The sequence below is a fragment of the Pygocentrus nattereri genome, chromosome 24 (assembly GCF_015220715.1).
Source record: "Pygocentrus nattereri isolate fPygNat1 chromosome 24, fPygNat1.pri, whole genome shotgun sequence".
NCBI classification, from domain to species: Eukaryota; Metazoa; Chordata; class Actinopteri; order Characiformes; family Serrasalmidae; genus Pygocentrus; species Pygocentrus nattereri.
The window spans coordinates 30,917,481-30,930,301 of NC_051234.1; the positions used below are offsets into that span (position 1 = coordinate 30,917,481).

The window sequence follows — 12,821 nt, forward strand, 5'->3', positions numbered from 1 at the left end:
ATTCGATTTCACAAGTAAATAAAGGGTTTGATTTGTGGTTCGGGTCCCTCGGTCCAGAGCAAAGCAGAAAATAATGCAAAATATCATATTTTATGTCGTAAGGATAAAAAATCACATCTGATTGGGGAGATTTTGTGATGTGTATCGACACCTCAGTGTCTCTGCTGGACTGAGAATGGTCCACCAACCAAATATCCAGCCAACAGCGTCCTGTGGGCAGCGTCCTGTGACCACTGATGAAGGACCAGAGGATGACCAACACAAACTGTGCAGCAGCAGATGAGCTGTCGTCTCTGACTTTACATCTACAAGGTGGACTGAGGAGGTAGGAGAGTCTAATAGAGTGGACAGTGAGTGGACACAGTGTTTAAAAACTCCAGCAGCGCTGCTGTGTCTGATCCACTCTTACCAGCACAACACACACTAACACACCACCACCACGTCAGTGTTACTGCAGTGCTGAGAATGATCCACCACCCAAACAGCACCTGCTCTGTGAGGGTCCATGGGGGTCCTGACCACTGAAGAACAGGGTAACAGAGTATCAGAGAAACAGATGGACTACAGTCTGTAACTGTAGAACTACAGAGTGCAGCTATACAGTAAGTGGAGCTGATAAAGTGGACAAGGTGGTCAGAATGTTGCGCCTGGTCGATGTCTAATCATCTTTTCATAGAAACAAAATCAAACAACTTATTATTAATAGGATTAGAAGGTTTTTCACCCCTTTCGTTCTCATTCAGAACTTAAAAATGAAGCAAGAGTAGAACTTATCTAAGGCCTAGAAGGCTCAGAGGGTTCCTCTCTGCCATAGATCATGAAGTTACACCGCACAAAATTGTATCTTGTCAAATGAAATTATCTTAATTCTAGCTGATAAATCTAATATTTCTTATTCTGAGACAACTGGGCACTAATTATGGGATTTTTATTACTGATTGAGATTATTATTTCCAGACATTTTTACCTGTTTTAAGTAATTTTATCAGTAAAAAATATCTCATTATAGTGGTAGGTAACTTTGCTGGTTTCAAGCAAATTTCTTAAAACAGGCAAAATTATCTGCCAATATAGTGAGATAAGGTTACTTAGTAAAATGGACTTAAAACAAGGGAAAAAATGTCTAGAAATAAGTGAAATAATCTTAAATGAAGCTCACAACAATATATGACCTAATACATAACATAACAATAATGACCTAATATGAAACGATTTTAGAGAAAACGCTGAGCGGGATTAAAATTATTTACTTAACTGATTTACAAAGTGAAACTAAAGAAAGGAAGGAAGGAAAAATAAGCGAACTGGACTGTGAGTGGAAAATGAGCGATAGTACTCGGAATTTTGTCCAAATACTCTGCTTAAACACCGGTGGACTGCCCGGAAAAACACTGAGTGGAACGGCAGTGAACCACCAGCTTTGCCATCATCATGTGACTTCTATACCTTAAAGGGGAATTTCACAGATTTTTCCAAAATTTCCTCAAGATTATACGGAAGTAAGCCTAAGATAAGGGAATAAAGTGGTTCAGAGTGTTTTGATGTGAGCCACTTCGTTCTGGACACATTTATTCTAGAATCAGAATTGTTTACAGTGGTGGTGATAGGAACCAGACGATTAAAGAGTTTAGTGCTTTTAAACTGGGGGCAGTCGTGGGTTAGAGGTTATGGAACGAGCTCTCTGACCGGAAGGTCGCTGGTTTGATCCCCTCGGCTGACGGTTCGTGACTGAAGTGCCCTTGAGCAAGACACCTAACCCCCAACTGCTCCACAGGTGCTGTGGATAGGGCTGCCCACCGCTCGGAGCAAGTGTGCCCACTGCCCCCTAGTGTGGGTGTGTTCACTAGAGTGTATGTGAAGTTTCACTGCATGGGTGGGTTAAATGCGGAGGTCTAATTCCTCTGTGTGCAAATGGGTTTGAATTCAATTCAGTTTAGAAGTTCTTCCACAAGTGGTTCTGAATACACTGCCTGATGCTTGAGATGTATAGTTTTGAGACAAAGTTGTGGTCTAAACCATATTTTGCCAACACCATTCCCTATAAAGCTTAGAAGATGTGGTTCTCTGGTGATTTGGATGGTAAATAAAATAACTATATCTGTGTTGTAGCCATGGTGACCCCTGGTTCCCACCACCACCACTGTAAAGAAATGAGTCTGTTTTCTCTAAGAAGCCTGGGGTTCCAGTTCAAGACCACAATGTCAACACGAGACGGTCCTGATTAGCTGAATGTGGAACACTTGGGAACACATGCAATAAGAGGAAGAAGTATGAAAGTTATCTAGCGCCATATCTTGCGCTGTCCCACTACCCCTCGCCAGAGCCTTGCTCTAAAATATGAACCCTGTCAAGACGGCAGCGCCAAAACAAACACTTTTTCAGCCACGGTGCTCTCTCTGCTCTTGCCACAGCCAATTCCAATGTTTGGGGATCAATATGTTTTGATGGATTCCCACTCTGCAGTCGGATATTGTGCGCTCTGCCATTACGGAGCTGGATCCGTAAGAGGGCAGTTAGCCCTACATGGGTCCATCTCTGTCTCTCTCCTTCTCTCTCTCTCTCTCTCTCTCTCTCTCTCTTCTGGCTCACACAGGCCTGCTATCATTGTGATTGTGGGTAATCTCTCAGCGGCTCCCTGGCAGCTCTGTGGGCCCCTGGGTTCCTCTTAAGGAGGGAGAGGGGGTGTAGTAGGGGGTAAAAAAAAGTCAAAACAAGGAGAAGTTTTTAAAATTATTTGTTAATTCTTTCTTTTCAGAACTTTCATTGAGGATTGCAGAAGAATTTTGCAAGTTAATTGACAAAATTGCTGCAATCCACACTCTAATTATTATTAGCCCCCTTTTACCCTGTTCTTTGGTGGTCAGGACCCCCATGGACCCTCACAGACCAGGTACTATTTGGGTGGTGGGTCATTCTCAGCACTGCAGTGACACTGACGAGGTGGTGGTGTGTTAGTGTGTGGTGTGCTGGTCTGAGTGGATCAGACACAGCAGTGCTGCTGGAGTATTTAAACACTGTGTCCACTCACTGTCCACTCTATTAGACATTCCTACCTTGTCGGTCCACCTTGTAGATGTAAAGTCAGAGACGACAGCTCATCTGCTGCTGCACAGTTTGTGTTGGTCATCCTCTGGTCCTTCATCAGTGGTCACAGGACGCTGCTGGCTGGATATTTTTGGTTGGTGGGCTGTTCTCAGTCCAGCAGCTACACTAAGGTGATTAAAGACTCCAGCAGCACTGCTGTGTCTGATCCACTCAGACCAGCACAACACACACTAACACACCACCACCACATCAGTGTTACTGCAGTGCTGAGAATGACCCACCACCCAAACAGTACCTGCTCTGTGAGGGTCCATGGGGGTCCTGACCACTGAAGAACAGGGTAACAGAGTATCAGAGAAACAGATGGACTACAGTCTGTAACTGTAGAACTACAGAGTGCAGCTATACAGTAAGTGGAGCTGATAAAGTGGACAGTGAGCATAGAAACGAGGAGGTGGTCAGAATCAAATTACAATCTACTAAACTAGATAGGAGTAAGATTTCACCAACTGACCTGACTTAAATGATTATTTAAAGTGTTGATGAGTCAAATGAGTTTTGGATGATATTTTCAGCAAACACACAAAGTTGCTGCTTATTGTAAGAATGTTATTTTTTAGTGTTTATTTTTGCCCTGATTATTTTTTAATATAATCCTCTCAGGTGTCTACGTTTTGCGCAGTGCTGTATGTAGGGGTGTGTAATGTGTGTCTGTCTGTGTACATGTAAGATCTACATGCGAATATTGTTAGTGAATCAATAGAAACGTGCATTGTCATTGACCGTCTGTCATTTTCACATCTAAAATCATGCTTCAGATGTTTTGAATATTATGTATGCTGATGAATTACAGCAGCTGCAGCTCAATTTCAGAACGAATCGCAAAACAGGATTGACTTTGTGTCAGGCACAGCGCTGATGCCATAATTTAAGTGTTTTTGCAATTAAAGGCCATTAAAGTGGCTGAAATCGTCATCAGAAGAGCAATTAGACAAATCGCTCTGAGGAACGGTGAACAGGGTAAGCTGGGCATCGATTCGCTGTGTTGCTGTGTCTTTAGGAAAAGGAAAGCAGAGATTCCCTACAATGTACATGCAGTGTCTCAAGCTGTAGCGAATTTAGCTGCTTCCAGGCTGCACCGTAATCATATCCCCCAAAGTGTCCCGGTGTAGGAAACGGGAATGAAGGTGAAGCGGGAGCAGGCAGCGTGACTCAGATAAGCGGGAGAGATTTGGAGTGTGGAGTTGTTGAGCCGTTTTAAAGAGTGTTTTGATCGGATCCTATTTCACAGCCACGCCGGGGTTCAGATCCCATCGCCGGCCGCCAGGTAGCACGAAAACGGGGGCTGATGGGAAAACGCGGAGAGCTGTTTGTGAGGGAGACGTAAATAAACAAACAAATAAACACATAAGAGTTGATTATATGAATTATAACCAGACCAGGTTGCAACCGTTCAGCTATTTTTCATAACTACTGCCCAATTAAGAGGGTTAAAGTGATAGTTCAATGAACAAGTGTGCCTAGTTCATCCTCTTACCCCGACTGCGGTCAGTTAGCCAGGACATGGTGTCAGAAATTTGCTTCTTTAGTTCCGCACTGGAGCAACAAGGCTAATGTAGCTAAGAACTAACGGAAGCTCATAGCCTCAGCAAGCGGAATTGATCAAACTGCTTTGCTAAATCCTCGGACACTTTGCCTCAAACAGCATCAAGCTTTTAATGTGGTTTCTGACCCTGCTTGCCGTACTGTTTTCTATAAAAACAGACAAAAGGACAGACAGATTTTGCCTTCAGGCTGTGCTTCCAGCACATTTAGTGAAGCCTGTATTCTACGTTTTTTTTTTTTTTTTACGAAAAACACAGCACAGTCAAAAACCTACCCCTAGTCCTCCTAGGCTAAAGCATACTGCCACAGCATGAAACATTTTTATGTGCCACTTATGTCTTACCTTTGATGACTGTTGATCATTGTATACCTTTGATCATTGTATCCCGAGATAAGGTTAGATGTTCTGAGTCAGCTTTTCAGCTTTGTAGTATAAGAGCATTGTATGTACCACATTCAGAGAAAACTGATGACAATGTTTTAAATTGAAATATATTTAAACAAAATATTTCCCATTTGATTGGATAGGCCTGTGCTCACCCCTGGTACACCCCTGGGACAGATTAAACCAATCTTATCCTCAAAGGCTCAGCGTGAAACTGGAGCACACCTGATTCTACTGGTTTACTCAGGTGGTCTCAGTCAAACAGTCTGACCTATTGACAAAATTGGACACCACTGCATTAAATTGCTCAAATCTCTTTTTGTTTTCTCAGCTGTTTTCATGTCAGGTGAACTTCAATTGAGCCACCTTTGGGTTCACAAGTCAAACGTTCTGTGTACGTGTGGGTGGAGTGGCGTTTGTGTTTGACTGGCAAATTCCAATTTAAAAGAGACCAGTTCTGGGCTGGCCAGTCGAATTTGAGTGGTGCCCACAGATATCCGAGACCACCCCTTTGGACCCGCATGTAGTTTTCATGATGCCAACTGGAGGGCTGAAAACTTCCTTTACTTATTACATTACAGGCAAAATTCAACATGCTTTTGTCTATTATTAGAGATAACAGTACATTTGTGGTGAGGGAAAAATTGTGTAAATGTTATTTTTCACCAAACGAACACTATTTACCATCAGTTTAACTGCCACCAGTACTGGAAAGGTAGGGAGGACTGTTCAAAATATTTTTGACCCATTTTCATAAGTGCTTTCCAACTCCATTTCATACCAGTTGAGCATCTCTTTTACCTGAAGAGCTCATGTTTTATGACATGCACTTGTTTTTTTTAATGTTGAAAGTTTTCAAAGTTTTTTTTTTCCACTGTTCGGCCCAACTTTGGTTACGGCAAACATGAAGGAGCAAGTTATTTTGACCTTTTGTTGACAAACGTCTTCATCAATTAAGATGTCAGAGGGCAGAGGAGCAAATTCATCCAAAGCTTCCAAATAATCGGATTCAGTATTCACTCCAGACCCCGGCTGTAGTGGCTCTTATGCAGGTGAATGTCTTCTATTAGGTCTTGCTTGGCCTCCTGAGCAACAACAGCCCCGTCTGGGTCAAGTGTGTTTTTAATTATACCCCTGTACATGGAAGAACGTTCAAACTAAGCCATTAAAAGGAGCCTGAAATCTTTTCTGTGTGGCTTCTCTTTACTAATGACGCACAAACCAATGCGTTCCCAATGTTTTAGGAAATATTTCCATTTTTCCATTTAATGAGTTGCTTGAAGTACATCTCTTAAAGATCTCCACAAATGAGCTCTCGGGGTGCCTGAAGTACCAAATGAAAATGTTTACTTTTTATATTTTTCCTTTATGTTTTTTTTTTATTTTTTATGTACTTCATCAAATATTAACTATAATGAAGAAATGTTCATTTTTGCTGCGGATTTGGTGCAAAAAGCAAAAGGAAAGATATTTACTTGTAGAGACCAAACACAACATGTTTATGGCTAAATAGGTTTGGTAGAATGTGCTTTTGGTCACCTTCGCTTGTTCCCATAGCAACATCATTGGTGAATTTTCACAGAAATCGACTGGCTTGAGATTCACCCTCTTAATTTTGCACCATGAAAGTGATGCTTTTTCATCACAACTATTTTTGGGTGACTGAATTCTGTTGCCAAATCACACCTTTCCTGTTTTACTCTCTCTCTTGATGGCCGTGATAAAGCATCATTGTGTCTTCAGCATATAAAAACTCACAGTGAGAGCCAGGATGGAGTACGGCCTTCACACAAGTTCAAAACAACTCTTAAGTGTGAAAAATTCATTATATCAGTGACCAAAATCATGAATTATAATGTTTTATTGACAGGTTGTTGTTAAAAATGACATTGTTGGTAAAATATACTGAGAATGTCTGAAAAAAGCTGCATCAGATTTAAACCCTAATGCCGGCCTACAAAGCCAAAAATGGACCAGCCCCTACCTACTTGTTGGCAGTGGTGAAATCTGGAAATGAACCACGAGCCCTGCGAGCTTCGAGTGCAGCTCAGCTTGACCCGCCATCCTTCAAGGTGCGTGGAAGACCAGCGTCGAGGATGTTCTCCGTACTGGAGCCCAGGTGGGGGAATGAACTCCCACTGGCTGTCCGAACAGCAGAGTCTCTCGCGGTCTTCAAACGCAGACTGAAGACTCTATACACAGCACTTCAATGAGCTCTGAAGTATTGATTGGCATGTATTGTACTGCACTTATGTAGTGTATTGTAGTGTTTTATAGTATAGTGTATTGTAATGTATTGAAGTGTAGTTTAGTGTATTGTAGTGTAGTGTATTGTAGTGTAGTGTAGTGTATTGTAGTGTATTGTATTGTAGTGGATTGTAGTGGATTGTAGTGTATTGTAGTGTAGTGTATTGTATTGTAGTGTATTGTATTGTAGTGGATTGTATTGTAGTGTGTTGTAGTGGATTGTAGTGTATTGTAGTGTAGTGTATTGTATTGTAGTGTATTGTATTGTAGTGTAGTGTGTTGTATTGTAGTGTGTTGTATTGTAGTGGATTGTATTGTAGTGTGTTGTAGTGGATTGTAGTGTATTGTAGTGTATTGTATTGCACTGCTCTGTGTTCAGCTCAGCTCCTTTTCTCTCTGTATCTACAGTGACTGTGTTTCTATCAGTATCTGAGCTCAGGACCGTCTTTCTCTCTAACCTACTGGTAACTAGCAAAGAGACTTTCTCTAGATAAACAAAGCACTTCTTGTAAGTCGCTCTGGATCAGAGCGTCTGCTAAATGATGTTAATGTAAATGTATTTACAGTATTTGATTCAAGTTAACTTCCCATCCCCACGTAAAGGAGAAATAGGCCATATAATTCCACCATGACTTTTTAGAAAAATGGTTATCAGAATTGTTCATATTTGATGAAACTGACGGCTGTCACTTTTTACCATGGTATATCATTACAACACACATTGGCCAGTGCATTACACAAGGAAGAGTGTTTGATTCAAGTTGTCTTCCCATCCCTAAATAAAGAAACAAATATTCAGTATATAGAAAGCAAAAACAATCCAAATTGTCATGAAGTCTGGCAGGTGAGAAGTTCACTTTCCGCGCGCTTATAGCCTGATGAGCCACGTCTCGTTTGTGCTGAAAGCTGCTGGCTTTCGAAGAAACAGTCGTCCAATTCTGGTGGGATGAGTTTCCCCTCCTCTACTGTAAATTAAAGGCTTATGTTTTGGACATAAGGTCAGCTTTAACAAAGCTAAACCATAACGGGACAAGTGCGTACAGTCAGAAACGAGCCGAGCTGCTTTCGGTATGAGGCGGATTGTCTTTTAATATCATTCCCTTCCATGTCGCTCCATTCTGCGTGTCAGAGCGGAGAGTGACGCTCACTTTGAGATGAAGAGCGAATGTTGAAAGGCTGTCTTTGATTCCGCGCCTCCAGAATCCAACATCACACGCACTTAAAACAGCAAGATTAAGCATATGTCACTCCACTCTGTCACAAGACTCTTTGTTGTTGTCCTTTGAGTGGTTAATTGATTTTTTTTCCTTCTCTTAAGTCAACGTTCAAAGACTCTCTCGTTCCAAATGAAATGACAAACGGCACATTCTTGAATGTTAAACAAAAAGATTCGCACATAATCCCGTGAAGCAAAATTCCCTTTGTCAGCTTGTTATTGAGTTCAATGGACTCCACAGAAGAACATGAGCTGGTATTGAATGGCTCTATATTATCAATAGATTGGAATGCATTGTGTCGCATGGCCGGCGCCAATTGCTACTTGAAACTGACAAAGTAATGTTACTTTGGAATTTTTCATCTTTTAATATCATTCACTTTGGAAATTTTTACATTTACGGCATTTGGCTGACGCTCTTCTCCATAGCAACTTACAGTTTGATCAGTTTACACAGGTTGGCCGAGGTAGTGTTAGGAGTCTTGCCCAAGGACTCTTATTGGTATAGTATAGGGGGCTTGTCCAAGAGGGTATTGAGCCCCAGTCTACAGTGTAGAAGGCAGAGGTGTTACCCACTACACTAACCAACCACTAGTGTGCTCACTTCAGTGGGGCACATTATGGGCAGCCTTCTTTCAGCTGTAGTGGTGAAAGTCTAAAATTCAGAGTCTTCGGAGAAAAACACTGCATGTATGTAAGAAGAAATTCCTTTTTTTTCCCGTTCTTCTGAGTTCCTCTGAACGTTCTGTCTCATTCCATTCCATTCTTTCCGCCTCTGTTCTGCCGGGCTGCGCTCATTGGTCCAGCCTCCCTCTGCGAACAGCGCAGCTGCATATCGGAGTGACACTGCTGTCACGCTAACGTGTGTTTTGCCCGGGGAGTGAGGTGGCCTCCTCTAGCGCTTTAGGTGCCCCAGTAAGTGCAGGCAGAGCAGGTGACCAGGGCAGAGAGCGGGCAGGCAGTGGGCTGAGAGCTGCGCTGACGCTGCAGGCCAAAGCCAAGGCCAGGCTTCAGTCTGAAGGCGGAACCAGGCTAGAGGAATGACGGTTGGTATGCTGTTCAGTGACGGAATAAATTTACTCATGCACTCTCACAAAAGAGGGTTCTTTAGAACCATAGAACTACTGCATGCTTAAATGGCTCTTTCCGTGGTGAAATGGTTCTTCAGATTGACGGAGAATGTGTTGTATATGGTTCTTTCTGAATAGGATTCTATGTAGCATCAAAAAGGGGTCTCCTGTTGTGACAAGCTAGACGTTGTAACAATGACAGAACCCTTTTCGACACTACGAAGAACAATCTACAAAGCCTTCTCCATCAGTCTGAAGAACCATTTCAACATGCAAGCATAAAATGGTTCTTTATAGAGCCCCTGGTTCTAAATGAATCCGTTTTCTTCAGTAGAGAACCCTTGAAGAGCCACCTATTTTAATAGTGTGGTGCATTTTTAGTGCGTATGGTTCTGATATATCTTCCCTGAGACGGCTGCTGTTTTGTTATTGTTATATAATCAGTCGTATTTATATTCAGGTCACGTTCTGCGTTGATGGGATCAAGTCTGCACTTTTTAAAATTATTTTGATATCAACAAATGACAGAAACACGGCAAAAAAAATGGAATGAATCCGTTTTTCTTTCAGCAAAACTACAAAACTACATCTCATCAACTACAAATAAACAAATATCCCCTTTTCTACCTGCAAACACAGATGTAGTGTTACACCCTGCTATCAGCTTCTTATAGGGTTGCCATGGATCCTGTTTTTGTATATTAAGATGAAGAAACCCTAATTAATCCCACAAAACGGGGAATTCCACCTCTGCGTTTAACCCATCCGTGAAGTGAAACACTTCACACACACACACACACACACACACACACACACACACACACACACACACACACACACACACACACACACACACACACACTAGGGGGCAGTGAGCACACTTGCCTGGAGCAGTGGGCAGCCCAATCCGCAGCACCTGGGGAGCAGTTGGGGGTTAGGTGTCTTGCTCAAGGACACCTCAGTCATGTGCTGTCAGCACTGGGGATCGAACCGGCGACCTTCCAGTCACGAGGCTGGTTCCCTAACCTCCAGACCACGACTGCCCCATATATGTATTATTGCTCTAATTGCTCTGGAATATAAAGTAAACCGTTTATACTTCTTTATACCACTTGACGTGTAGATTGTGTGAACATTTTATGATGAATGCAATAAAAGAAATGGTCCGAAGTAACTCAGAATTAACCCTCTATTGCTCGATGTTGCCTCAGTGCAACAAACTCATTTTCCTCACTTTCCAGTAACATTAATCATATCAATCATAAACATAATCACCATTTTCGAGGAACAGGGCTCTACAGTAGTTCTTCCCGTCACTTGTTACCTCAAGGCAACATATTCCAAAAGGACCCCAGCACAAAATATTATTGCTAATTGGTGGGTGGCGCTGTCGCCTCACAGCACAGAGGGCCTGGGTTTGAGTCCCCGGCCGGGCGACCGCGGTCCTCTCTTTGTGGAGTCTGCATGTTCTCCCCGTGTCTGCGTGGGCTTCCTCCGGGTTCTCTGGGTTCCTCCCACAGTCCAAAGACATGCAGTCAGGCTGCTTGGACGTGCTAAATTGCCCCTTGGTGTGAGTGAATGTGGCTGTCTGACTGACCTGTCCAGGGTGTATCCTGCCTTTTGCCCAATGACAGCTGGGATAGGCTCCAGCACCCCCCCATGATCCAGAAGGAGAAGCAGCTTAGAAGATGTGCGTGTGTGAATTTACCTTTCCTATAAAGTAACCTCTTTGTCAACATGAAGGTTTCGATATGTAAAGTGACGCTAACCATGAGAAGCATTTTGTTCAAGTAAACCAATAAGGGAGCCAAAAGTTTCTTGACCGTAGAACAGAGCTGGGGAACTGAGGGCCAGCAGGTTCCGGTGATTTCCCTACTAAGCCTAGCTTGGTTTAGATGTGTTTGAACAGGAAAATCACCAAACTGTGTAGGAACCCTGCTCTCTTGAAGGTCCTTCTCATCCTCCTGCCGTAGAACAACCACTTTTGGTTCCATATGGCAGAGTTTTGCTCCAAAACAGACTGTCCAGACTGTTGCTCCAACCTAACTTGCAACCCAGAGCAAAAGAACCGGTTTGAGAACCACTGCCCTGGAGAACCTTTCTTTGGATGGTTTTATAAATAATCATTTTTGGTACCCCTTTACTGGGGACCCTTATGAAGGTTATGGCTCAGAATTTGTTCATTAATTGTTATTAATTAGGTCATAAAGACCTTGAAATCAGTAGCAAACAGTATAACACGTAAATAAAAGGACAGTGATGTGTTGCTTGCCAAATAGTGAGCCCACCTTCACCTTTACTGTGAAACCCCAGACGAAGCTGGTTGCTTATCTTGCTTTGTCTTCTCCATCACTTTCGTGTTGCGTCTGTCATTTTCATGGCGTATTCACAAGACATAACAGGTCACGGTGACCTCTTTATTTCCATTTTATAACTGTTATTAATGATATTATTGCTATTATTCATTATTTTAAAGGTGTTTATGCATTCATTAATATCTATTAATGAGCAAATTTTCCATTCATAAAACGTTTATAAAGGAGGTTTTGTAAAGTAGAGACTTTTTTTCTGTAAGAAGAACCTTTTTAACGTTTGAAGAACCTCCATATGATGTAAAGGTTCTATACCCTTTAGAATTTTCCTAAAACTGTGTGTACAAGTCAAGAACCATTTATTTCTGAGAGTGTGTGTCTGCAGAATCAACACTGGTAAAGCACTAAAGTCATCTGTGTGATAGTGATGCTGAGAGAGAGAGAGAGAGAGAGAGGTTTGAAAGGGTAGAGCCGTGTTTGGTGGCGCTCACCGTGGTATCAGATGCGTGTTCTCTGTGTTCTCTGTGTTCTCTGTGTTCTCTGTGTTCTCTGTATGAAGAGGTAAAGCTGCGCCGGCGGGAGCTGAGCTGAAGAGAACACTCTGCTCTCCATCCAGAAGAGCGTTTGATTTGTCAGACTCAGCTGCTTGTTCTGCTGCTCTGAAAATACAATACAGTCCATAAGTAACTGGACAGTGACACTGTGTTTACTGTCTACAGGTCTACTCGAGAACACTGGGCTCGACATGAAAAGATGACTATGAGGTTAAAGTGCTTTGATTTGCTGGATATTTCTATAGAACTGGGTGTATCATATCTCTGTTGTCTTAAAAGCAAGACACACACACCTTCGCGGGGGGTGCTGGAGCCTATCCCAGCGGTCATCTGGCGAAAGGCAGGATACACCCTGGACAGGTCACCAGTCCATCACATGGCAGTCAG

General features: G+C 42.6%; 1 protein-coding gene across 1 annotated transcript in view; it reads left to right on the forward strand.

The window, feature by feature from the left end:
• The window catches only part of pou6f2 (POU class 6 homeobox 2), a 197,291-nt gene that overhangs the window by 46,302 nt on the left and 138,168 nt on the right, over nt 1-12,821 (forward strand). The window lies entirely within an intron of this gene.